This window comes from Amblyomma maculatum, chromosome 9 (genome assembly GCF_055883805.1).
Source record: "Amblyomma maculatum isolate TAMU_Amacu chromosome 9, ASM5588380v1, whole genome shotgun sequence".
NCBI lineage: Eukaryota > Metazoa > Arthropoda > Arachnida > Ixodida > Ixodidae > Amblyomma > Amblyomma maculatum.
This window is the reverse complement of record NC_139352.1, coordinates 33,349,742-33,377,658: the sequence shown is the minus strand read 5'-3', so window position 1 is coordinate 33,377,658 and position 27,917 is coordinate 33,349,742.

Sequence of the window (27,917 nt, the reverse complement as noted above, 5' to 3'; positions counted from 1 at the left end):
GCAGCCAGCAGCCCTATTTGCAAGCTTAAATTAGCATCCATGCCTGGTCATACCAGCCGAATCACTCAGAGCACCGCTCGCACTACTGCTCATTCTGACAAAAAAATCCAAGCTCGAGCTCTGATTCGGCGAAGCTGCCAAAATCCACCCGGAGAAACCATCAATGCACAAGCCCAGCAGTTGCATCTGCCAACGTTGAGGTAGCAAGTGAAGTGGGGCTAGTCGTGTGTACAAGTGCCGATTTGGCAAGCATCCTCTAGCAGGTGCATTCCATATAGGTGGCAGTTTCAGCTGGGGAAAGCACAAAAAATGTTTGCAGCCAATACAATGCACCATTTTCTTTTGCTCCCACCTGTCCGTAGCTGCGCAAACAAAGCATTCACGGGCAGCAGTAACAGCCTTTCATTTCAACACATTGAACGGGTGCCATCGACTTGAACTGCAGAGAAGCTCGAACAAATTACAGATTTTAGTAGGAGAAGAAGAGTACTTACCATTCGTTCAAACGGCGATCCATAACAATGCAGCGCAGGTTGACTGTCGACGGGAAAGAAGGCAGGATTGCGCAAATGCAGCGCACATTGACTGTCGATGGCAAAGAACGCGGGAATGCAGCGCACGTTGACTGTTGACGGCAAAAAAGACGGGAATGTGCTGTGGTGGCTTTGGTAAGATGAGGGAGGGGATGAGGATGAGGGATATGGAGAAGGTGCTGCGAGGGTACAGTAGCAAGGGGTAACCCAGTGCACCGCCTCCTCTGATAACCACATCAAGCAACATAAACAAAGAAGTAGACATATAAGAAACAGCAGAAGTTGAAGCCAAACAGTTGATGCATCTTTTGCGACCGAAACATTCATTACTAGTATTTTTTTAACATGCAGACGTCTACTGGGAAGATGACGGTCGTATTGTTTTTTAACAGATACCTCTTGTTGAACTTTGCAAAAATGGCTGCTACCTTGTCGCTTCTTTACTCACCTTCGGCTGGCTCAGGAAAACGGAATGTCTCCACACCTTTCCACACTGTTGGGCCCATGACATAAAGTAGCAATGCTTGCCTTGTTGCTTTTGGCTTCGTGGTATATTTGCATGCGTGTTCCTAAAGCTGGTAGGCCGCCTTCCAGTCTGAGCAAGCTTCCTTGGAATTGCTGCCCGGCTCAAAATGCTTCAGTGGTTAAATAGGGGGAGTGCCATGCTTCATATTTTGAGGTGCCACATCACTCAAGAGCCAAAGAGGTGCTACGTTGCATTACTTCTGACACCATGATATATCTGAATGACTACAGATGATTATGACATGATACGAGAGAGAGTGGACGCCATGGTGAGAGGATGACATGACTGGCCTACTCGATGTTGGGAGTTGGAAAATGGACGTATTTTTAGTCACTGCTGCTAATTACATAACACTGCATCAGTACTGAAATGGAGGCCAGTCTGCAAAGCCATCTTGAGGGTCCATAAAACTCATATCCGTAAAGAATGGTCACATTTTGCACGCCAGTTTAGCCTTCACTCATTCCCAGTTGTAAGATTTGCTCCAAGAGATGTGGCGGCACTCCACAAAGATCGCCTTGATTAGTTTCAGATCACCACCGTTCCCTCTTCCCTATAGCTTCTCGATCTATCGTATGAGTCTCCTGTGCCCAGCATGCGGATGGCTCAATCTGTTGCATCCACGAAAGTTACTTGGGCATTGACTTATCATTACACCTTCTTAATTACATTGCCTGTATTTGCAAGAATCACCTTGAAGAGCCTACACGCTTCTCGCTGTCATGCCGACCACCACCTAGGCCCGTTATCAGGCCATTGTGAAGTGTGGCCACTTCACTGCTGGTAGCAGATAACATGATGCAACAATGCCATCTCCATGATGCACCTCTTATCTCCACATTTCTTTGCTTTTTATGCCAGTAACAATGCAACAGTAAACATTTTATGCTTCATGCTGCGGTCATGATGAGACGATGACAAGGCCTAATGGCACATCCACCTCAAAATAATGCCAGGCCACAAGTAGTCGACACTGGTAGCCAAACAAATGTGGCCATTTCAGTCACATGCTTTGAGTCCAACAGCAGCACGTCTTTCGCACAAAGTTATAAATAAGGCAGGATTCGCCACAGAGCATAAATATTTTCACGTCCCATGGGTGTGGCTTTCCTTTTATGTACTGCTTGATGTCCAGACAGTCCTTGAAGGGCACAATTTGCTCGTCAATGCAAAGCCGCTCCTCTGGAACGAGCTCATTGCACTGTTTCTGAAAAGCATCCAGCAGGGGCCTCACCTTCCAAAGGTGGTCTGTCTTGCTGGGAGTGTTAGTGTCAACAACATGCAGGTTGTTCCGGAGTTTTTTGAAGCGGTTGCGTGAGAGGCCGACTGACGCTACAAGACCAGATTTCATGCTAGGCTTCCAGTAGAGCCTCAACCTTGGATAGCGCAAGACACCCATTGTTAGATGAAGTGCCACAAGCCGCCTTATCTCTTCTTCGTCAGTTTTCACTGAGGTTCCCTCCTGAAACACCGAGTATTGGTTCGTTTTATCCACAAGTTTCAGAAAGACACTTTTCGGAACATATCTTCTGAAATAGTGATATGGCGATAGCATTTCTTCGTCCAATTCGGGCACATCATGAACTTCCCCTCGAAATGTCGCATCTGGTTCCTGAAATGGTGTCCTTTTCCATCCACTGGACATTACGAGACCACACTCATCATCAGAACTCTCGCTCTCATCGTCCGTTGACGCTGAATTGGTCGCTGGATAGATTGCTGGATCTATCACTCTGTAGTACACTCTTCCTTAGATTACGGGTGCGTGATGTACGGCTCAGCCAGATCGTCCTACCTAAAACTTGAAACACAAAGGAAATACTATTTTACTAGATTTTAAAATGAACACATTCCGTTCCATCCAGCATTGATTTTAGGTGATAATTTTCTTGTTGATCTGTCATGTGTTTTTAGCTTTCTAATGGAAGAAAATGTTTTAAAGAAACTAGAAATAACACATATACTTCACTAAATTCAAGATACAACCTTGTGCCTGGTGCATGATAGCCTGAGCCGCTTATGCACCATTAAACCCAATACCCGTCTTATGCTGCTTACTGGGTATACTCAAGCTAACACTGTGCCAACGAAGTGCCATAGAGGCAGTCACAAATGTCTTCGAAATGACTGTGTGTGCCTTTCAGCTTGCTTTAGCAACATGCATGTTTTTATGTTATTTTATTTACTATGTACAATGCAGCTACTAGAGCAGCAACATTCACCCTCTTTGGCATCAGTTTCTTACATGCATTTTGGAGTAATAGCATAGATAACAGCAGCTGTGCTCAAAGCAAATTGGGACCTTTTACCAGTGATACCTCTTTCACTGTGGTCCAGAATAATATGGGCATGATAGCAAACATACAAAATAAGTGCACAGACAACAATAAAATTTTTGTCACATCTGCAACCTTCATTGCCAGAATTTTTCTCAAGCAGCAGTGTGGGTCTGCCAGGTCCTGGCTACTGCAGCGCTGGTCCAAATAATGCCTGAAGAAGGCAGCAAAAATGCACATAAGAGAGCAGCTAGCATTATTAATGTTCATTATTCTCAGCAAACTGCACCCTGAATGCAAAAAAGAAAAATTATGCATTTATGACAGAGCTCAGTGCTTACTGAAAGCCAATTACGGAAGTACACATTTTCTTCACTAAGCACAAATCTGTTTTTGCTCCATCGTAGGAATAATTTAAGCATGCAGGCACTTTCAGTACACACTAGAAAAAAATGAAATGTCTAGACTACGACACTGGGGCAAAATATTTTTACGGATGATCAAGGAAAAAGAAACGGGCAGTGGTGCGGAGAGGAGCACTCGCGCTAGGCCCGGCAACATTTCATTAAACGTCATCTCACTGTCATCGGCCATCTCTCTGTCCTCTGTTCTCCTGTTGTCATCGGCTTGCCGCTTCATAACAATATATACAAAAGGGGGAGAAAGCACAGCACTTATTCAGCATGCAGTTATCGAATACACTGCAAGTGCAGTGCTGCTGCATACATACCACTCAGCTTTCAGCTTTATTGCGTCTAATGGAGGCTTTGGATCAGCTTTAGTCCTGTTAGAGGCATTGCCAGTTATGCTTCGCGCCCAGGAGGCCTGCCGATGAAAAAATCGCCACTGCTGCACTCAAATACACTATCTTTATGGCAGTCCATAGATGTTCATAGGTGGCCAAAGGGACCCATGCACCCTCTTCCAGGAACTTCTGAAAGAGAACGTGAACCACAAAAGAAAGACCAAATAACTTACCAAACTGAAAGGCACCAAAGGACTGTTTAAAAAGAAAACAGCAAAATGTAGTGAGGAAGTAAAAGCCTTAGCGGCAAATATGATGTACAGAATGCAATATATTTATCTAGATTGCACAAGATAATATGTTTTCCGGAAAGCACATGTGACAGCAGTAATTTCAAAACAGGCTAGGTGTGAACATGCAAGGCTACAATAATGAATTTGTATAGTTATTTCTGCCCGTGCTGGTCAAAAAGCCTTTGAAAGCTACTTTCATAGTCTCAAGCGTGCAGCTAGGGCATTCTAGATGTTTTTTCCCCTCTGCAAATCCTAAGAACACGTCATAGTGCACATGGCATGAGTATTAGAGGGTATCAGGCTAAAGTGCATAATGCATGCATTATGCTTATATGATACAGGCCTGAAAGTTGACAAAGCCGAAGCAGGTGGTAAACTAAAGAAACGTTAAATAAAACAAACCTCAGACCCTGATGCCAAAAAAGGCATGAGTTGATCTTGGACAGTGCCATCACTATTGCCTTTTTTGTTTCTCACTGTTGGAGGTTGTGACATAGCTCCTGATGGCCTGCATTCTGCGGGCTCATATGGAGCAAGGTTCTCTACATGACGTAGAACTGCAGGCCTTGCTGGAATTTCCATGTGCCTACTGGCTGGGGAGTGACGTTCTGGCAATTTTCGCATGGCAACAGGTGGACTTTTCCTGCAGCCGTTGGATATGCAGGTCCACCAGCTTTCTTGCAGGCACAGAAGCTTTGTTCTGAGCAATAAACCAAAATTTATGAGCAAGTGCTAGCTAGGAATAATGATACATTGCAGGTGACTACTCGCAACAAGCCACTCTGCCCTTTCCATGTTATAAGGGGATTGAATATGCACTATTTCTACAAAGGCAATCTTAAGCCATATACACCCAATGCTCGGATTGTTTTCCAAGAACTCTGTACCTCAAATTACACATATCTTCTCAGTAAAGTGGCAGAAAAAAAACAAAAAAATGTACTTTTCTTAAAAATCTTGCTGCACGATGCCTGCTCCAGCATTTCGACCCTTTTTTTGCAGATTCTTGTTTTCTGATTTCAAGCGCTGGATCTCGCCGTCACTGTCTTGCAGCAGGTCAAGCTGTTTTTGCTTGAATTTTTTTCTCCAGCATTCCTGAAGTTCTGCGCTGTTGGTTCTGTGACCTGAATGTGCACACTAAGCGCATTCGAAAAAAACGTCAGGCTAGCTGGACCAAACATTCATGCCTGATTTGGTAACACATAAAGGGCCACGAAGGCTAGCAAACTGACTGCAACACACAAAAATTATTTAAATAGCCACAGGTTTCACACGTGTTTCAGAATTGGTGCAGCATAACGAGCTCAAATATATGTGTTTACCCATTACCTTTTGTTACAAAGACAACACGAGGTCGAAACCTCGGCGTTCATAGTGAACTGCACCTTTCGCTTCCACCGTAAGTTTTTTGATACACCTAAAAAACCCTTTCGCATGCAGATAAGGTTTACTGTTGCAGAATTCTACTTTATTCAGACAGTCATGCATGCACAGCTACGTTTCACTGAATCGCAAAAGCGGGGCAGGTGTTGCACCTGCGAAGCAGTGGCTTAGCACAGCTGTGCTTAATCCCATTATTGCGATAGTAACAATGTAACAGACGCGGACGGGAAATGCGTGCAGCTTTATTCATGTCCAGCACTGTACCCAATTCGTGCCCCCACAACCAGTAGAGCCACCATGGTGAAGAGATCCCATTTGCGAACTGTCCATAAGGAATAATTAATATCCCACAGATCATCTATTACTCAAATAATATTTAGCTGTAGATCCTTGTATGTTGAAGACTGTTCACTCTTTACCTCGTTCATGGAGCCCTCGCGATCATAGGAATCGTCGCTGTCTTATGTCGGTGGTGGTATAGGAACTCTGCACTTTTCAGCTTCATCCTTGGTGTCCGCATGATTTAAAACAAAGTCTGCATGAAAAGCTGAGAAAAATAACATGCGTGGCATAATTCCACTTACCATAAAGGTGCACAACTTGTGCCTCGAAATATCCACTTTGTTTGTCGTCCTGCCAGAATATTTCGTATCACTTGGTTGACAAAAATTATGAACACTTCTTGGCTTGAATAAAGGAAACTCTTTCGTGTTGACAATGGCTTTGTGATTATCATCACGAAAGCACACGTACGCGTACATGACACTGAACGACTGAACTCTCAGCAGCTAATAGCACACCTAAATTCCAGCTCTGAGTGCAGAGCGACTAAACGATGGGCCTTGCTAAACGTGTGCACGTGCAAAAATTGAACGGCGGTCATAGCTGACGGTGGTGATGAGGACGATTGGTTACTGTTGACTTGTATTTTATAGTTTGTTTTCATTATACGCTTGGACGTGATTAAATGCGCACGTAAAGTGGGCAAAACTCTTTTTTCAAGAATACATTATGGCACCATTTTTTTCGACTGGTTATGACTTGATTGCGACAGAAGTCGAAGCCTGAAGCCAAGTCTCTGGCTCTCCGCATGTCTCTATTCTTGTGGCTGTTGCATGGCAGCCGTAGTGGCATACGTTAATCTCGCGGCGGGATCGCGTTAACCATAAGTGATAGTGAATGCGCCTCTGTGCCCAGTGATGCTGCCCGCTCAGTTCATCCTCGCGCGAGAAAGCACGAATGTTATCTGGAGCCTGGGCAGCGTTGCGTAGTGCCACGCACTATGCGGCTCTACCAGGAAAGAATGTAGCAGTCGGGCCACTCAGCTTCAACAGACGGCAACAGCAATCAACCTCAAAGCGCGCAAGACTACCCCACAACATGATATTGATACAAACTATAGTCGACGACGAAGCGGAGACAATCAGTGGCTAGTTGACGTAGACGATGAAGTGGTTGCTAGTTGGCGTAGACGACGAAGTTGGTTGCCTGGAACCGCGCTCAGACCGCTGCGCGGACCGCTCTCGAACTTCGGCAGTCTTCTAGGCTCAGGGCGCTGCCTGAACGTTTGGCTCAATACCCGTTACAGTCTGGTGGAGGTGCTGGGCACGCTTTCCCATGTTTACACGCTTCACGACGGATCTGACTCCGGTCCACCAGCGACTCAGTCGCCGCCTCCGCGGACAGTCGCCTGAGGTTGGGCCCCTTTCCACCCCTACGAGGATCACGCAGCCGCAACTCTCGAGCCACCTCGACATAGCCACTGATCCCAGGCTCTCAGATCCGATCCTTTGCCACCCACCGCGAACACCACCATCTTTTCACGGCGACGTCTTCGAAGACGCTGAGGATTGGCTGGCGACCTTCGAGCGAGTGGCTCGGTACAACGGCTGGAGTGACGAGCGAAAGCTCAATAATGTTTACTTCGCCCTAGAAGAGTCTGTGCGTACGTGGTTCGAAAACCACGAGGGCGCCCTTACCACCTGGCAAGCATTTTGCCGTGAACTTCTGACCACCTTCCCAATCGCCGACCGCCGCGAGAAAGCTGAAGCTGCACTTCAGTCCAGAAACCAGCGGCCAAATGAAAGTGTACGCATGTTCTGTGAAGACATGACCCGTCTTTTCCAGCGCGCAGACCCCAATATGAAAGAGGAGACGAAGCTTCGCCACCTCATGCGTGGAGTTAAGCAGGAGCTGTTTGCGGGCCTCGTTCGCAGTCCACCCCGTACCGTTGCTGAATTCCTCGCGGAAGCAACGACCATGGAAACGACACTCCAACAACAGGCCCGGCGGTACAACCGAGATGTCAGCAGCCTGGCCCCAGATGTTTTTTCGTCGGGCCATGGAGGCGGTGTGGACGCCTTACGTGACCTCATTCGGTCGGTTGTTCGAGAGGAACTCCAACGTTTCCGTCTGCCTCAGAGTGCGCCAGTGACATCACTGACCAAAGTCGTCAGAGATGAAGTACGCCAGGCTGCTCGTGAATTCCTGGTCACCAACGTACTGCAGCGCGTCGATGAAATGCCCACGCACACATCCGTTGTTCGTCAGGCAGCTGCCTACGATCCTGTTGCTACCATGCCTCCACGGGTCGACGACAAACGAACGTACGCGTTCTTTGCACGTCAAGCAGCTAGCTGCCTGTGGGCCTATTGACCCGACACCGGTGGTTAGCCACATCAGACCGTATGACGCATCGGCTCAAGCTGTGGTGCCTGTCACATGCCCTCGCAAGTCGGACGTGTGGCGTACGCGGGACCGCAGGCCAATCTGCTACCACTGCGGGGAGGCCGGCCACCTTTGCCGCGCATGCCCTTATCGCCGAGTGGGACTTCGCGGCTTTGCACCCGATGCGCCCTGTCCACGGAAAGGCGAACGGCCGCTCAAAATAGAAGCTCATCTGTCGGCCAGTCAGAGGCCTGGGAGATACAGGTGCTATGACTCAGGATCATCATCTCCGCTGCGGTACCGTTCCCCAAGCCCTCGCAGAGACGCCAGCAATACTGAGCGGCGTTCTCCAAGTCCACACCGGGAAAACTAATTCCTGCGGTCTCCGGAGGCAGGGCCGCTGCTGTCGGAAACATTGAAGATCCTCCGCCGCCGATACACCGATACGCTGATTTCTCACAGGGGCAGGGTAGCGACAGCATCCAACGCGCTACTCCTGATTTGTGCGTGACACTTGACGGAACTGACACGATCGCTCTACTTGACACTGGTGCAGACTATTCAGTGATGAGCCACGCCCTCGCCCAGGAATTGAGCAAAGTTGTGACGCCATGGTTGGGCCCCAGCATTCGCACGGCTGGAGGTCACCTCATTAGCCCGGCCGGAAGGTGCACAGCCCGAATTGGCATCCGCGGTTTCCTTACGTCGGGGAATTCGTTGTCTTGCGCGAATGTTCGAGAGATTTGATTCTGGGGCTCGACTTTCTGCAGGCAAACGGTGCTGTGATCGACCTACACGAGGCACGAGTCACATTCTCTACTAAACGGGCAGTGGCACGCCTCGACACCCGCGATCCCTGTAGCCATGCTCTGCGTATTGTGGAGGATGATGTCACGGTGCAGTGTCGTAATGCGCGTGCAGAATGACCTATTTCATGACTTTGAGGGCATGGCGGAGGGTCATATTCCGCTGCTGCTGGAGAAGGGTCTCATTGTTGCTCGAGGTCTCGTTCACCTACGGGATGGCTGCACTACCGTTCTGCTCACCAACTTTTCGAACGAATTTCAGCACCTCGTCAAAGGCACGGTGATCTTCCTCCAAGACGTCGCGGAGTGTCCACATTTGTGCACCGTGGAAGAAGCCCTTCAAGACGACACTGGACCTCGTCACATTCTGCCACCTGTCGAAATAAACACCGAGTTATCGCCGGCTCAGAAGGATCTTCTTTCGGCTGTCTTGGAAGATTTTGCAGACTGCTCGCAACGTCTTCCAAAATGGGCCGAACTCCGGTTGCCAAGCACCGTATAATAACAGACGAGACCACGCGCCCCGTATGCCAACGCCCATACCACGTTTCTCCAACGGAACGAGCAGCGATTCAGAGACAGGTCACCGAAATGCTTTCCGACGATGTCATTCAGCCGTCTACAAGCCCGTGGGCTTCGCCGATTGTTCTCGTCAAAAAGAAGGACAATACTCTCCGGTTCTGTGTTGAGTACAGAAAACTTAATCTTGTCACTAAAAAGAACGTTTACCCACTTCCCCGCATAGACGACGCACTTGATTGACTGCGAGATGCACGATACTTCTCGTCGCTAGACCTAAAAAGTGGGTACTGGCAAATAGAAGTGGATGAGAGAGACCGGGAGAAGACGGCTTTCGTGACACCCGATGGCTTGTATGAGTTTAAGGTGCTACCGTTCGGCCTATGTTCGGCACCGGCCACGTTCCAACGCATGATGGACACCGTTCTGTCCGGTTTGAAGTGGCAGTCGTGTTTGGTTTACCTGGACGATGTCGTCATATTTTCGACCACCTTCGACCAACACCTAGAAAGGTTACGCCTTGTGTTAAAAGCTCTCCGAGACTCCAATCTGACAATCAAACCGGAGAAATGTCACTTCGGCTTTGAGGAACTTCGCTTCCTTGGTCACGTGGTCAGCGCAAAAGGTGTTCTCCCGGACCCTGAAAAGAGCTGCCGTTTCTGGTTTTCTGCACCCTACTGACAAGAAAGCGGTTCAACGGTTCTTAGGTTTGTGCTCCTATTACAGACGCTTTGTACGAGATTTTTCGCACATCGCAGAACCGCTAACCACACTGACTCGAGATGACACGCCATTCCTGTGGGGAAGTGAACAAGAGGCCGCTTTCCTTGAGCTTCGCAGCCGCCTACAGAATCCTCCGATACTGGGCCATTTTGACGAAAACGCCGCAACTGACGTTCACACTGATGCCAGCAACGTTGGGGTTGGTGCAGTACTAATTCAGTTGCAAGACGGTGCAGAACGGGTCTTCGCTTACGCGAGCCGAACACTTACCCGCTCCGAAACCAACTATTCAACAACTGAGAAAGAATGTCTGGCGGTAATATGGGCCCTCACCAAGTTCCGACCATACCTCTACAGCCGACCTTTCCGCGTTATAAGCGACCACCATTCATTATGCTGGCTCGCAAGCCTCAGAGACCCCTCAGGACGATTGGCTAGATGGAGCCTTAGATTACAAAAGTATGACGTAACAGTAGTATACAAATCAGGACGGAAGCATCAGGATGCTGACTGTCTGTCGCGCTCGCCCATCGCCATATGTCCAGAAGAAACGGCCGCAGCTGCAGAGAATGGACCCAGAGTTAACGTCACTCGTCGACTATCTGCAGGGCGTCAACGCCCGTATTCCCAGTGTTTTTCATCGTGGGCTTCAAGCAAACGTTCACTCTGCGTGGTAATGTGCTTTACAAGCGAAATTTCGCTGACAGTGAAGAAACGTTTCTCCTTGTGCCCTCCGAGTTGCGCCGAGATATATTGAGTGCCTGTAATGATGAACCCACCGCCGGCCTCCTGGGGGTGAGCCGTACACTTGCACGAATTCGTCAAAAGTATTATTGGCCCAGGTTACTCCCATCGGTGCGGGCTTATGTACGCTCATGTCGTGACTGCCAACGTTGTAAGTCTCCGCCAATGAAACCCGCTGGATTTCTTCAGCCTATTGCTCCGCCGAAGACCCCTTTCCATCAAGTGGGCATGGATCTTCTCGGTCCTTTTCCGAAGTCCTCGTCTGGCAACCGGTGGGTAGTCGTCGCGACAGACTACCTAACACGGTACGCAGAGACCGCGTCCCTTGTTAAAGGTACTGCAGCCGAAGTTGCTCAATTTTTCGTTCATAACATTGTCGTACGTCATGGCGCCCCCGCCGTGGTAATCACTGACCGTGGAACAGCTTTTACGGCTCGTCTAATCCGGTTGGTCATGACTCTGACTCACACTAGCCATCGACGTGCGACGACGTATCACCCTCAGACCAACGGGCTGGTGGAGCGCCTCAATCGCACCCTCACCGACATTTCTATGTATGTGGACGCAGAACATCGCACCTGGGATGCGATTTTGCCCTATATAACTTTCGCGTACAATACCGCCACTCAAGAGACGACGCGACTGACCCCGTTCCAACTTGTCTTCGGTCGCCAAGTGAGCACGCCTTTGGATGCCATGATGCCAGTTAGTCCTTCTTGCGGCTCTGACGCCGAACTTGATGCCGACAATTTTGTTTAGCGTGCTGATGAAGCGCGGCAACTAGCACGCCTCAGAATCCACCGACAACAGGCGAATGATGCTGCTCGGTATAACCTCAGCCGAAGAATCGTCACTTACGAACCGGGTGACCTCGTCTGGGTTTGGACATCTGTTCGTCATCGCGGCCTATCTGAAAAATTACTGCGCCGATACTTCGGCCCTTACGAGATTGTTCGCCGTATCAGTGAAGTCACCTACGCTGTTGTTCCCGTAGCTTCAGCTCCATCCCGAAGGCCACAGCGTCCTGAAGTCGTGCACGTGGTTCGGCTGAAGCCCTATCATGATCCTACATGACTGATCTTTTCGTCAACGCCGCTGGGTCCTTGTGACACTTTAGTGCACCCTTTCGCTGACTTCTTCCTAGTAGCACCTCGTCGCATCGAGTCGATGCTACAGAGGAGAGGGGCAGTGATACAAACTATAGTCGACGACGAAGCGGAGACAATCAGTGGCTAGTTGACGTAGACGATGAAGTGATTGCTAGTTGGCATAGCCGACGAAGTTGGTTGCCTGGAACCGCGCTCAGACCGCTGCTCGGACCGCTCTCGGACTGGCAGTCTTCTAGGCTCAGGGCGCTGCCTGAACATTTGGCTCAATACCCGTTACAATATGAACTGCGGGGACGCCTCCAGCAGGCCCGAAATAGCAGAAGACGAGAATGCCGCTGATGACTAACATCAACGTAGACGGGAACAGCAGTGTGACATGGGGGAGCAGAGTAGTGACGCCTACGAGTGCAGCAGCGATGCTGACGCTTGCATTGACGAAGAGGAAGAAAAGTGCAGCAGTGGCGCTGACTCAGTGTGGAGGCAGAGAGTCATGATGACAAAACACGGTGTGACACAGAGGAGTTCTGCTGTATGTTCTCCGATGAGCAATTACCCAACTCATATTTGAGTGTGAGAGATGCAGTGATCGCCCTAATGTCATATTCTATATCTGTTGGATTGAACTGGGCAGACCTGGAAAAATTGGCATCTGTAATAAACCTACTTCTAGGAAAGGCAGTGCTTCCAACATCACAGTACACACTGAGAAAAGTGTGGAAGAGGTGGAAAGAAAGTGTGTTTACAGATCAGTATTATTGTCAAGAGTGTGGCAAAATTGTGCCAAAGATTGGGCAACAAAGTTCACTTGCCCTTTCTGTGAGGCTGCCAACACATCAAGCAAACTCTTTGCAACACTCAGCATTAAGAGTCAAATGGAGGTTCACCTCTCAGACAAGAATTTAGCAAGGGCACTTCTGGGCTCGTTGAAAAAACAAGTCTGAGAGCCTTTCCCCACCAAGCAGCACCAGCCTGAGGGACATAACAGATGGAAGGCTGTACAAAGCAAAAATGAGAGACACTGACTGGTGTGACCTTTCTCTCACTTTCAACACTGATGGGGCTAGAGTATTCAAAAGTATCAAATCGACACTTTGGCCTATTCAAGCCATGGTGGACGAACTTCCCGTGGCTCTGCGCTGGAGCAGTGTTGTTCTCTGCGGCCTCTATTTTGGCTGAAGCCATCCCAAAATGAAGTCTTTTCATCAAGTTTTCGCTTAGTTTCGATTAGTTTTCAAGTTTTCGATTTTTGTGTGCTTTCCTAGCTAGTCAAGCTTGGCGCTGTTGCCGGTTCGGTAGCGCGATAAGATCGACAGCGATGTGCGCACATGCAGAAATGACGAGTGTGGCACAGCTTCACACTCGTCAGAGTTATGTTCATTTCAGGCACATTTTGCGCATGTTTACCGACCACGGCAGCTCTGGGAGCCATGACCGAATCTTTGGCAGTTGAAACAACGTCTAGGGTTTGGGATGTAAGGTCGGATGTCTACTTTATGTAGCAGACTTCAATGGATTCAGGGAGTTTGCTAGAGTTGAAAGTCGGAACTATGTGCTTTGATGGTATTTCTTGGTAGTTCTTTCGGAGTTTGATACTGTGCACTGATTACATTTTGCTCGGAAAGACCTAGAAGTTCTTCGGTGATTGACAGGAAGTCGTTCTCTGAGATCACGCCTTGGACTGTGTTCAAGGATCTGTGAGCACTGACTGTTGGGATGTCCCCAAATGTGGCAAGTTGCTGTACTGGTGTTTGCTTTGGAGTTCAAGCAGGAGATTCCTGCTAGCCAGTTTACTAACTTTGTATCTGGGGCCTAGTATGGTTGTGAGAGAGATAGTACTGCAAAAGGGGATATTAGCCAAGCTTGTTTGGCAGGGCTTTCACTGTGGATCACATGATAATTTGGGAAGGTTTCATGCTTCGTTGAAAAGAACTGAACTGGTACATCGGTCCGCTTTTTCTTGGCAAGGTGATCAGTTTTCTTTGGAGGAAGAAGCCATAAATAATGTATGATGTTCGGCAGTGGCACCATCTACCCACCATGGAGCCCAACGAGGGGATGGGGCAGGAATTGGCTGGCAAGTCCTGTCCACGTCAGCTGTACACCTTAACTATAACCTAATATGGCGTAACTAGGGATATTCATGTAGAACGAAAGGAAGAAGACGGATTGCATGGTATAAAAAAGAACAAGGGTAAATAGGGTACGCCTCAGGTCGCAGATGAGCCAACGTTTCGACAAGTGGACTTGTCTTCCCAGACGAAGATAATTCCACTTGTCGAAACGTTGGCTCATCTGCGACCTGAGGCGTACCCTGTTTACCCTTGTTCAGTTCTTTTTTATAGGGATATTCATGCCACACAAGGTTAACCCTCGCCACGTGGAAGTGAGGAAAAACCAAGAAGAGAGTAGAGGACAGGAAAGTTGTAGGATAGAAGGTAGGAAAGTGAAAGGTGGAGGGAAGGATAGGAAAAGGCAACTGCCTGTGTCCCCCAGGTGGGTCAGCCCGGAGGTGCCGTCTATGGGAAGTGTGGGCCAAAGTTGTGTGTTGTCTCCGCCGAGGGGCCTTAAAGGTCCGGACATTCGGCATCGGCTCAACCACCAGGATCCCCTTTTCTCCAGACGGCGATGCCACGCACAGCTAAATGTGGGTGCTCAGCGTGGTGTCGCACAAAACACAGAAACACCTGCTTTAACAGGTGCCCCCTGTTGGGGAAATTGACAATACCGAATACTTTGCTGTATTACTTCCTTTAGATTGAGATCATGTCTCACACCTGGGTAAGAACAAAGATGGTCTATATCTTGAAGCAGTCAATTATGATGGCAACATTTTCACCAAAAGAATCATAAAATGACTGTGGCATTATGCACTTCAGACTGCTTCGTTGTGACCACATAATTTGAGACTTAAGATGCCAGTAGGCAGCATGAGCCATTTATCAAAGATGAGCAAGACTGTGACATCTGAAATATTAAACCTGAAACCAGGGTCACTGAGGTGCAAGTTTAGCTGCACCATGAAAATCATGAACTCTTGAAATTTTGCCAAACTGTTTTTTGCACTGTGAGAGACAAACCTCTTTATGATACTGAACAGTGCATAAAGAATGGTGAAGTTCGCCAACCCTGCGTAGAAGACAACCTTTTTGTCGTTGCATTTGAGGGAATCCTCCGTGAAATCCAGCAGCTTGTTATCATTCCGTGCCACGTAAAAGCGCTCATTGAGTGACACACTGCTCCTCTAAAGCTTCAATGTCGGTCATAGTGATGTCTGTCTTAACTGCAATCCCTGCAGCAAAATAAATATTGTGTGCATCATGTGCAGAAAAAAACAAACTTGGAACATCCAGCAGCTTGTTCTCATTCCGTGCCGCGTAAAGTCGCTCATTGAGTGAAACACACTGCTCCTCTAAAGCTTCAATGTCGGTTATTGTGATGTCTATCTTGACTGCAATCCCTGCGACAAAATAAATATTGGGTATCATGTGCAGAAAAAAAACTTGGAACATGCGGCATCGTAGCAGAGCACTAGGAAGCTGCAAAACATCAGGAGGGTGACATCTGGGTTGGCCCACTCAAGGAAAAAAAAAATATTAGCTGGGGCTTAGCTTTAGTTAAGCCTGGAAATTGTGAAAGCAATGTCCGCTTGGCTACGCAAAGTGTTTCGCTTGTGGTGGTACGCATTGCTACCTGCTGTGTACCCACGAAATGAAAGGCATATTTTTTAGTCTCGAAACTTTATTATTTATTCAGATTCTTCTTTCTGTAGCCCCATGAACTGCATGCAGCAAGGCCTCCAAGCTCTTGCAACTTGTATGACGTCAATCGCTTGCCGCCGTTCGCAAGTGGCCGGCTGGCTGTGGAGTGTAGCTGCGGCGCGCTGAAGAGCCAACTTGGTCCCTCGTCTCTCGCTCTGGTATGACGTCAGTAGTCACGTGACCGACCGCCGTCGTCACTCGACCGTGAAGCGTAGCTACGGCGCGCTGAAGAGCCAACTTGCTACCCTGTCTCTCGCTCTGGTATGACATCAGTTGTCACATGACCGTGAAGTGTAGGCTCTGGTACGGCAAAAAGGTGAAACCTGGCGTAGTATTGCTTTCGCAATAAAACATTTGCCTCTTCTCCCCCACCCCCCCCCCCCTTCTTTTTCTTCCGCCGCATCTGGCACCACACGCAACGAAGAAAAGGCCCCTGTTCAGCTGTCTTCTATGCCGGCATCGTGTTGCGCTGTCGGCGAGGACGACAGAGAAGCGGCAGCAACGTCTGGATTCGTCGCTTCCGTTGTTTCTGATGCCTCAGTAGCCTCGGTCTCATGCTTCACTTGATCTGCACGTTTCTGTGTCCATCGTCTTGTTGCACGAGCGTGGTGTCCAGGATCTCTGTTTTGTACTGTAGCCAAGCAAAAGTGTAGGAGCCCAGGTCGGGTCCGTCTCCTCCCAATGTTTTTATGGTCTGCCTACGGATGCAAGAGAAATATTAGTTGGCAATAAGATGTTCTGCTGCGCTCGTATGTCACGCAGCCAAATACCCGTTGTTCACATGCTACGGGCTTACCTTTAACGAAATGAGAGCCACAAGCGCGTATGTCATCCTTTGCGTGTTGAGATATGCGCGTTTTATCCGAGCCAGCCACAGACCCTGTCACTTTGTGGATAACTCTTTCATGCGGTCATCTTGGTGTTCAATGATCTTACGAAAATGAAAGAGTTTGGTGTTTATTGATTTCGCCCAACAACCGCTGCAAAGCTAGAGAAGTTCTGCTGTGAGACTGCTTCGACGCTTCGCTTTGGCTGCACCAGCATGGCGGAATAGCATCCCAGCGTTCCTAGCGCAATACCAAACAAGTTCTGAGCTTTTCTTTCATGAAAGCTTATGCACTTCTTCCTGTGTCAGTCTCAAAAGAAAATAACAGTAGAGTGAGCTTAAACTAGCGAAGCTTAAAGCCAATAAATGAAATTGAATGCAAAACAAAGGCAACATGTCACACACGACCTACTAAGGCAATGCTTCTTTACAGACAGCATGTTTCATAGCAAGGTTCCCACAGTTGTTGACAGGTTATGTAGCACCAAAATGTTGACGATGTAGTCTGCCTCACATTCAGGCAGCACCCCTTCAATGGCAGATGATTGCTGGTGCAAAAGCAGTGTGATGATACAAATGGAGCAGCTGGACTTAAGGCGTTATAGAGCAAAGAGCCCTAAATGCAGGGAAAGGTCTCCATTAAATCAATGCCTCTTAATCATGACAGCAGCATACCACAGCTCTTCTCTGTTTAGTTTAATTATACTTTCCATTCAAAGCTGTCTCAGAAAATTTACTACTCGCAACTCTATGTTACACATGAAATAACATGGCTGAGCCAGCGATGCGGGGCGATCAGTAAGCATAATGACCAGAGAATGCATACTAATGTTCCATGCTGTCCTGACGCTGGTTCAAAGTGTCATGGCGCAAAAAATAAAAAGCACGAGTGCTAAACATGCGCCACCCAACCGACGCGACTAGAGGGTTTCACGGGCCTAAATTTTGAGCCCGACCCACGCCCTATGCTACAAACCGGAACCCGGCCTGGTACTGAAATTGCCTGAGCCCGCCCGGTGCTCAGACTTAAGGCCCGGGCCCGGCCTGATATGTTATAATTGCAGAAAGAAAAAAACAGGTAACAATCCCTGGCGATGCGTTGCGCGACGACGACGCCTGTCATTGCCGCTGGTGTACACTACGGTGCAACGGGCCTTGGCGATAGAGACGTGTTTTCAGCATTGCTTTGTTACCACTGCATTGTCGTTCGGTCAAGAGGAGTAGAGTTAGGCTGTATCCAGTTTATTGCACTAAACAGCATGAAGTATGATAAAGAAATGATGAAAACCCTTGTAACACATTGTGTTTAAAAAAAAAGTCCCAGCATAGAGCGGTGCGCTTCTACACTGATTCAGACTTGATTGCAGGGGGTGACTTCTGCTCCTTTCAAAAATTAGCAATATCTAGCCACACTAGTCTTTTTTTTTCTTTACTGCCCTACCAAGCTATTACTAAACTGTCTCGATGCGCTCATATTCCAAACAACCATTGACGTCGATGGACATCCGAGCTAGAACTGAACGTCCTTCGCCGAAATCGGACGTTTGTCGGACATACATACAACCTCTGTTTCGGACACCCGTATTCGTGCGTCCGTTGGAGGTAAGGACTACGTCCGTTTTTGTATATCCACATGAGGGACGAGGTGTACATCCGATGTATGTACGGACGAGTATTCGTTTAACATGTACAGACAGCTGATCCCACTTGTCTCGAATGCCCGAGCTGTGTCCTGCAGATACCTGAAACCTTATTGCAGTCGGTTTGCTGAGGCAAGGTGGTTTCTTTCTGGTCCTTGTCTATTCAGCTGCCCCACAGTGGAAGTATAAGTGAAACTCAGCACTGAATTTTGCTTTTTTACTAAAACATTGCTCCAGCACCTGAAACAAATGTGATTGGGTCCATTGGGCATGGACAAAATTTTGCACTGCGGATTAGCAGAAAAAATAATTCCTGTTTCTCTCTAATCATCGGGCTGTATTCTTACAGTGGGATATGGTTGCTTGCACTTCACTTCCTTGCCTAACCACACAAAACATCTGCAATATCACTTTGCACGAACTGTTCTTGACCACACTGTGCATGTTTTACGAAGAAATATTTCGAAATCATTTTTTGGGGGAGGAGGGGGGAATTGACATAACAAATCGCATTGTATCCTTCCAGTGGGGTATGGTTCCTTGCACTTCCTTGCCTAACAGGAACCGTCAGCCATATTTGACTGATGTACCAGCGTTAAAATTCTTTTGAACATTTCAAAATTTTCATGTTCAGGAGCCAGTCAGGCGCGGGATCCACTAGTTTTACAAGTTCACAATATCTTGCAACACTTTCTTAAAGTATTCCCTAACTGGCCCTGCGTCAAGATTTGCATGACACACTGCCATCCTGCTTTTCCATATACTGTGCATGCCCAATGCCATTATAAGGTCATATGGAATACTTTCATTGTTTTCAATCAGGAGATACCCAATTCCATGATGGTCAAGTGGAAAATTCTTTTTAAAAGTCCTTTGGAAGACGTCTGAAGAAAACGACGTCCCAGCAGTCCAAGAAAACATGCACTATGGTTTCATCCTTTTTACATAACAGCGGACACGCCCATGGGACGAATATTCTTTCCTTGCAACCCTACTTTAAACGCCAAAGTCCTGCTATGTAGTAGAAAAAGGTCTTGACTGCAGGAGTAATGCCCATTTTTTAAACTGTTTTAAGGATATCTGTTTGGCTAGTTTACAAGTGTTCTTAATTATATTTAAAAGACAATAACAGAACTATGTTGAAATTTTTACTTTGTCTTAAAATCTTCCATTGAAACTACAACTGTGGTGAACTGATACATGGCCATGCATGTTCCATGAAGTTCACCCTTCTACTGCCGTATTCATAAACGTAGCAGTAAAAGCAGATATCAATTTATTTCAAATTTATCTATAATGGCCTCGCACACAAGAATTGATTCATTGTGCTCCTTTGCTGCAGCGCTCCTTTGCTCTTCGAAGCCATTCTCCAATTTGTATGTCCACGTCTTTGTGGGTGGCACTTGCATGGGAGCGTGTCTTCACTGCACCTGAGCATAATAGAAAACAAAAGTGTGAGAACTCGTCACTTTAGTTATACATTCGATTAGTACTGTGAAACCTTAAGGAGTAGCAATATTCAAAAATGTCTACTTGCCAAAAATCACTTTCCGAAGTCTAAGGTCACGAAAGACCTCCTTGCCCTTTCTCCCATGCATAGAAAATTGGGCTGCAGCATAGTCATCCATAATGTATTCAAGCATTGAGGCTGTGGTGGCTTTCATGGTGCGCGCACCGTATGAACTTAGTTCAACAGCCTAGAAAGAGAAATGATATCAAATTAAGGTATTTTAAATCAACAGCTGCATAAAATAAGACAAAATAGAAAACAAGTATTTGAATTCATATCACCAAAAAGGTTGAAAAATATACTGCATTTGCAGCTACGCTTGCACTGTAAACTCCTGCACTGCTACAGTTAAGGTCAACAACCTGAACATATCACTGCTGAATGTAGGTTGGCACTTACCAAAGCTTCACTGCTCTGAGTAGTCCAGCATCAAAAGCCTGGACCGCTGCTGCTGAACTAAGGGGGCTTTGCAGAACTGGTTAGAGGTTCTCCGATAAGTTTTCAGCCTTTATGCCCTCTGTAGTAGTGTTCCCACACAGTCTAAAATTTCGGACTGTGTATGCCGAATAATATTTAAAGCATTTATTATTCGGCGCTGAAAATCTGCAAAAAAAAAAGAATGTCACAAGCTTTGATAACACACTGCAAGCAAAGTGGAACTCATCAGCACAGCTGAGGCTTCCATTGCAGCACTGCTGTGCACTTGAAAATATATTTTATCATTTTAGTGCTCTGGGAGCTCAAAGCACATTTCTGACACCAAATATTTCTTGCAACTGCTCTTTTACTATGAAGGCTGAGTGCCCAGAAGGGCTGAAACAAAAATTATATGAAACAAAAATTATATGTTCTGTATGTACACATCAGTTAAAACCTGGTTGCATTATGCTGTAAAATTATGATCTAAAGACGCAGCGGTGCTTACCTTGAGTATGCTGAGTATCTGAACAGCTCAAGGCTCCACTTTGCTGCATACAGGCAGCATCACTTGTGCCTTAATATATAACATAAACAAATAATACAGTGAGATACTAAAGCAATCTGGAAAGCCTATAGGAAGCGCTATCATATAAAGACAACAGGAAAAGAGGACATGCTGTCTCCATGAGCTTTACACTTGAAGCAGTCCTGTGAAAAAACAGCAATAGTGCAGAACTGCAAAATGTACCAAGCTTGCTTCCAATCTAACTGCCAAGGCATGACCGCTTTAGAGACTTGACACACATAGCACTAGGTTTGCTTTGCAAGGTTAAACAATTAGCCATAAATAATGCAATAACGAAGCAGCTTTTACACTTCCTTGGAATCAGTGCCAGGCCCTGCAGCATTTCACTAGTAGCTGCAGTGAAGCATTTTAATATATTAGTACTAATACTGCACAACATAACCAATAACAACTTAAATGCAGTTGATGACGATGACCATATATCTTCTGTGGGTGCCACTTGGTAGGAGGATGCTGAAGGCCTCCTCTGCTGGGCTTTCTGTGTGATCTTACTGAGAGCTGTGGAGGAAGAAAAAATTTGACCGATGTGATGACCAGTACTCTATCAAGCCAGTGAAAAGGAATAAAACTGACCACCTTAAAATCTACATTTTTTTAAAGGCAGGAATGCAATGGAAGCATGTAATTATACACACCATAAACAAAAAATTGATCATAACACATCGCAGAAAAGTACACCTTTTTGTTTGATTTGATGCACATTTTAATTTTTTTTACGTATTCATTTATGCTCGGAGGCAATAAACAATGCTATTGAAAAAAAAAAGTAGAGCAAAGTCCTGGTTGTCAAGCTAAGTTTAGGGCTAGAAGCTTCAGCTATTACAATATTCAGTGAATGTTGAAACCGGTTGTCATATAGCATTTCAGCGCACTTCATCTGCAGGCACCAAGCTGAGACTGCAAAGAAACAAAGCCACGGTCACGAATGTACGATGTTCATAAATGCATACGTCCGTGTCAATGCCACGTGTTCATAAAGCACTACAATTAATAAAAAAATATGTTACGTCTATTCAGTTTCTTTGTCAGTGCAGCGGGTGCTTTTGAAAAATCGTCGGAGTCGGAGTTTGAAGAGCTCCACCTGGCAGGCCGGATCCTTCTCTTGCGGACGCCTTCGTCGTCAGATAAATCGGACGTAAACCAGGCCCGGTCTAACATTTTTCGACCCTCATTGTATGAGCCTAGCAAAAAAAATAATACCACACACATATATATATGCATGTCAACATTTTGCGCTCCTAAATGTTACATCCTTACAGAATGTGTGCTTCACAGTTGCTTCGTACTTAGCGTAATTTGGTCTTGGCGGCCCACCTTTTTTCACCAACCTAGATGCGTTGTCAGCTGAGACATTTGGCCATGCACACGTGGCGCCATTCTTCCATGCACATTACACAAGCTCAGCTTTGCGTGTCCCGCCAAATTCAACAATTGCATTCATCTGAAACAAAGCATGCATGTAAACGAAAATTCACCACTGCAAAATTCAGAAACAACAGCCAGAACGCAAGCAATTACCTCCAGCTGCGTCAAACTGCTTGCACGCAATTGTGGTCGACTGGTGTCGACTTGCAACCTGTCAATGAATTCGTTGCACGTGTTGCATCCGTCAGAATATGCAGCAGTCTGGGTGATCATATAGAGTGGTGGAGTTGGAGTTCGCGGGCAAATGTTTCACGTGGATATGGCAGTAGCTACAAACATAGTCACGTGTCACCAACAGCGCCGACGCTAGCCGACGGCTCCAGCTGCAGTAGCGCTAGGATCGATACCAAAGTCTCTGGGATAAAAACCTTTTAAATAAATATCTTTGTCGTCATTTTTTTATAAAGTTTATATTACTAAAACTGCAGCCGTACATTTGTTGGCGTTGTCGGCGGCAAAAAATGCCATCACAAGCCAAGCTCGTTCCAAAGTCAAGTTGAAACGCATGGGCATGGTCATGGAGGATCCTCCATGGGCATGGTTAAGAGCAGTGGCCATTGAGCATCTTGAACAGCTTCTGTCCAGCCCAAAACTTCACGTAATTCAACACCTGACTTCATTTTGCAGATAAACCAACTTGCCTTGCTTTCCTCTTCATTTTGGGAAAAGTGCGCCACACTGGCTGAAAAGCAGGTACATGACATCCGAAGCGTGTTGGCGTCTGTCTAACCATTCCTTTGTGTGTGCTTTTATTTATTCACAACCAGTCTGTCGCATTTTTCTTTAAAATTGCGTTTCCAACTAGCCCCATTGGCGCTTTGGAGCGTTTTGGTAATGCCCATGTCCTTAACTCGCAGGTCATCATGCCTAAATACAAGGAAAAGTTGCATATATGCAAGAAAGCATACAAGATGGCTAAGGCGACCTTTGACAGCATTTGGTGACCAGTCCGTGACAGGGCAGAGAAACATGAAATGGTGCATTCAGCTCAGCATGATCTGGATCGTCAGCTAGTAGCACCTGATGATTCTTCCGATGACACTGACAGTGCCTCTAGTTTTGACAGCTTGGATCCTGGTCATATCGATGTTGAGCTGTCACATGCATCTGATAGCAGCCACACAACACTCTCAGTGTCAGGCAGGCCTCCGGAAACATTATATGACATTTCAGGAAGTTCCAAATATGCTCCTAGATGTTTGCCTGCATCTCCACTTCCAAGTTGTGAAGTTTCCGAGGCTGATTGTGCAAATCCAGATTTATCTACCGAATCCAGTGATGGGGTTGCAGCATTAAGGCGTTGGGCTCTTGACGAGAATATACCACACAGTTCATTGTCTTCATTGTTAAAGGTTCTAAAATCTACCCCAATGGACTCAGCTACTCTTCCAAGCGATGCTCGCACTTTGTTGAAAACACCCCGCGACACGCATCTTTGCATGTAATTGAGATGTCTTCTGGCAGCTACTGCTATTTTGGTCTCGAGCACCAGTTAAGGCTAATTCTAGCTAATGCAGCTCCCAAAATCTCATCAATCGCCCTTTCTTTTAACATTGATCGACTGCCTATTTTGAAAAGCTCCAGAATGGAGCTTTGGGGAATTCAATGCATGATTGTTGACTTGGAGAAGATGTCTCCATTTATTATTGGGGTCTTTGCTGGACCATCAAAGCCAGCTTCAGCTAAGGATTTATTGGGACCATTTGTGACCAAGCTAAAGCACCTAATGTCACATGGATTAGTTATAAAAGAAAAAATAGTTGTGGTGTCTGTGAAAAGCTTCATTTGTGATGCCCCAGTGCGTTCCAGAGCACATCTACACTCTTCTCCTCCGCAATAGCTTATGCTGCACATGTTTCTCCAAACACATTTTCTCCATATCGCTTGCTACTTGAGTTTGCCCTCAAACGTTTTTTTTGCATGGCAGTTGTGGGTCACTGTGCTGTCATTATTCTGTTGCTTTGTCCATCTCACCCCCCGCCCCCCCCCCCTTCTTTGCAGAAAGATTTAAGAATCGTTCCCCTTAGATATATTCCTTATCAGGACCCTTTCCAAAACCTGTCCCTTCGTAAGAAGGTGTATCTGCACCAAACCTGCTTAGGTGGGGACTTATCATCCACCCGGTATTGTAGTTTTTCCTAGTACTGCTGTTGTTATTTCTTTTGCAGGCCACAGGATCCTTGGTTCCAGGCTGAGAAATACATACTGAAGAAATTCTTTTTCACTCCATGAGCTACATTGTTCTCACCCATCCTCCCCCTCCACAATCCTTCACCTACTTTCTTCTTACCCATTTCCCTTTCCCTAGCTTTTCTTCTTCAGAAACAAAATCGTATTTAAACCTTTGCCACTGATGATCACTTTGCCTAGACGAAGACAAGTTCACTTGAGGAATCAACTGAGGCGTCATCCCTTCATCCTTGTTCAGTGCTTTTTCCAAAAAGGTTACTTATGGCATGCTTTGTGGTTGCCAATGATGGCAGCTTTGATTATTTGATAAGTGCGGTGGTTCTTATTTTTTACCATTATTGTGTCCACAAAATTCAATGGATGGCAGCTTGCAGGGTGTGTAGTCGCAACGCCCAAGTTGCTAGATTTTTGTATATTGCATTGGAATTGTATGCCCCTGCAGTTAACGCAAGATTTTCTGTCCGACATACTCTTTGCCGCAAGCTAAAGGGATAGAATATACGACTTCCGGGGTGCATGAAACAAAGGGATCTCGGTTTATTATTGCGCATTCGATCAGCTTGTTGATACGTGTAGAAAGCTTGAAAAGATGAGTGAAAAACCAGCTAAACGAAAGCAAGAATGCTCAATAAGGCACAGAGATCCTTTTCTTTTCTGCATCATGGGGTTCATATATTTTGTTCCTCTATCTTGCAGCTAAGAAGCCTTTCATAAATTATATCAACTTTAGGCCTTATTAATTGTTGCCTCACTTACGACTTCATTTTACCTGTATTAGTGCTCCATGGCTTTTGCTTTTAGCATTGTAATCATCATAGGCATGTTAATCATGGCAAATTGTTTAGTCGCCTGTCGACACTATTTCTTGTTGCTCTTTTTTTTTTGAAATTTAGTTTTCCAAGCTTCCATTTCACGAGTATCAATTGTCATGCTAATCTATGGTCGTAAGTGGGCTTTGCCCTGTCACTGCCCTTTCACCTCAGTAAAAGAGGCAAATCACTTGTTTTAAGAATAATGTTGATAGACCAGTGGAGTTGTGTGTGTTCTGGCCCATTGTCTGCAAACACTGGATTTCATAATGATTGTATTACTCTTTGCAGTGTTGGCACTCCTTATGCCTTCCCCTGCTTCTCTAGGCACACAATGTAGTCATGGACAATATATTTGGAATGGTCCGTCAAGGACATATGGCATTAACACACTCTCGATGATGTTGACGTAGGAGTCCGAGGTGAAGGATCCATCGACTCTCACCAGAGGCCCTAGTCCATTTCTTGACATGGCGCCCCATATAGCCACGGAACAGCGACCACTGGAGAACACATTTTGCACGTATGACGTGTCGTATCTATATAGGAGAAGAAAATCAGTACAAAGTTATAATTTTGGTCTTATTCATCAGGTTCAGCGCGAGTGAAAACTAACTTTTCCGTGCAACAAGGTTTAATTGCAACTGCGAATCGTTTCTGAATAGTTAATACTAACCCCCGCAGGGGGCACCTGTTAAAGCAGGTGTTTGTGTGTTTTGTGCGACACCACGGACCCCGAGCACCCACGCTTAGCCGTGCGTGGCATCGTCGTGTCTGGGGAAAAGGGGATCCTGGTGGTTGAGCCGATGCCGAGTGTTTGGACCTTTAAGGCCCCTCGGCGGAGGCAACACACCACTTTGGCCCACGCTTCCCATAGACGACACCTCCGGGCTGACCCACCCGGGGGAAATCGGCAGTCGCCTTTTCCTGTTCTCCCCTCCATCTTTCACTTTCCTATTTTCTTTCTTAGAACTGTCCTGTCCTCTCTTACCTTCTTCATTTCTTCCTACTTCCAGGCGGCGAGGGTTAACCTTGTGTGGCTAGCTACCCTGAGTTACGCCATATTGGGTTATAGTTGCGGTGTACAGCTGGCGTGGGCAGGAATAGACAATTTCTGTCCCGTCCCCTCGTTGGGCTCCATGGTGGGTGGCTGGCACTGCAGCCGAAAAATACACTTTTTATGGCATCTAAACACCTTAACCCCGATCGTCCTCCTTCTAAAAGGGGGCGCACCGAGACCACCATGTTCTTCTCAAAGAACATAAACAACTTTCCTCGTTTCCACCTGGTCCACAGTGACCACGAGGAAATCACTGCACGACTTGTGTCCCCATTTGTTGTTTCTCGAACGTTGACTGAGGCCATTGGCCAGGGCTATAAGATAAAGAAACTTGGAAACGGTGACCTGCTACTAGAATTAATATACAACCATCAGTATCAGAAGCTAAGTGCAGTCGAATCATTTGGAGAAATACCGGTACAGATTAGCCCGCACCGATCACTAAACACTGCCCGAGGAGTCATCTCTGATGATGACCTTAGGTACGTCAGTGAACAAGAACTTCTTGAAGGCCTGAAGGAACAAAATGTCACAGATGTTTACCGGATAAAGATCAGACGAGATAACAAAGAGATAGAAACAAAGCACATTGTACTCACCTTTGCTGCAAGCACTCTCCCAGAATCAGTCGAAGTAGGCTACACAAAGATAAAACTGAGGCCCTACATCCCTAACCCACGCCGCTGCTTCAAATGTCAGAAATATGGCCATGGCTCTCAGAGTTGCCGTGGCCAACTCACATGTGCAAAGTGTGCCTCGCACGAACACCCTACAGACAACTGCGAAGAACAGCTGCTTCTCTGCTCGAACTGTGAAGGTAACCACCCAGCTTATTCACGCTCATGCCCATACTGGAAAAAAGAAAAAGAAATAATTACACTGAAAGTCACCGAAAACATATCTTACGGAGAGGCACGAAAGCGGCTTTCTCTCCCTCAAAAGCCACACTACTCCGTTGTGACGCAGCAGGGCGCGGCATCACAGCGGTCGTTGGCACCTGCCCAGGAAGCACACAGTTCTTCCAGGGCAGCGCCACCTGCGCCCTCGGTGGAGTCAGCTAGCGCTACTCCACCACCACCCGCAAAGCTGGCTGCGCGGACCCCCAGGTCAGCCGGCCCAAAGGCCTCGACCCATGAGTCGAGGCCTAAAACTGACAATCCTGTGCTTTCTGCACAGTCGTCCACCGCATCTGAAGATGCGATGGACACAACTTCTTCACCCCAGCTGCCTAGGCGGCAAAGCTCACTGGAGCGAAAAAGAAAGGGAAAAGTCCCAATAACAGGTCCCAAGGACCTACAAACCTAAATTTAAACTTGTCCCTTAAATAACTTTTAATTATGGCGCTCCTCATTTATTGGAACTGCCGAGG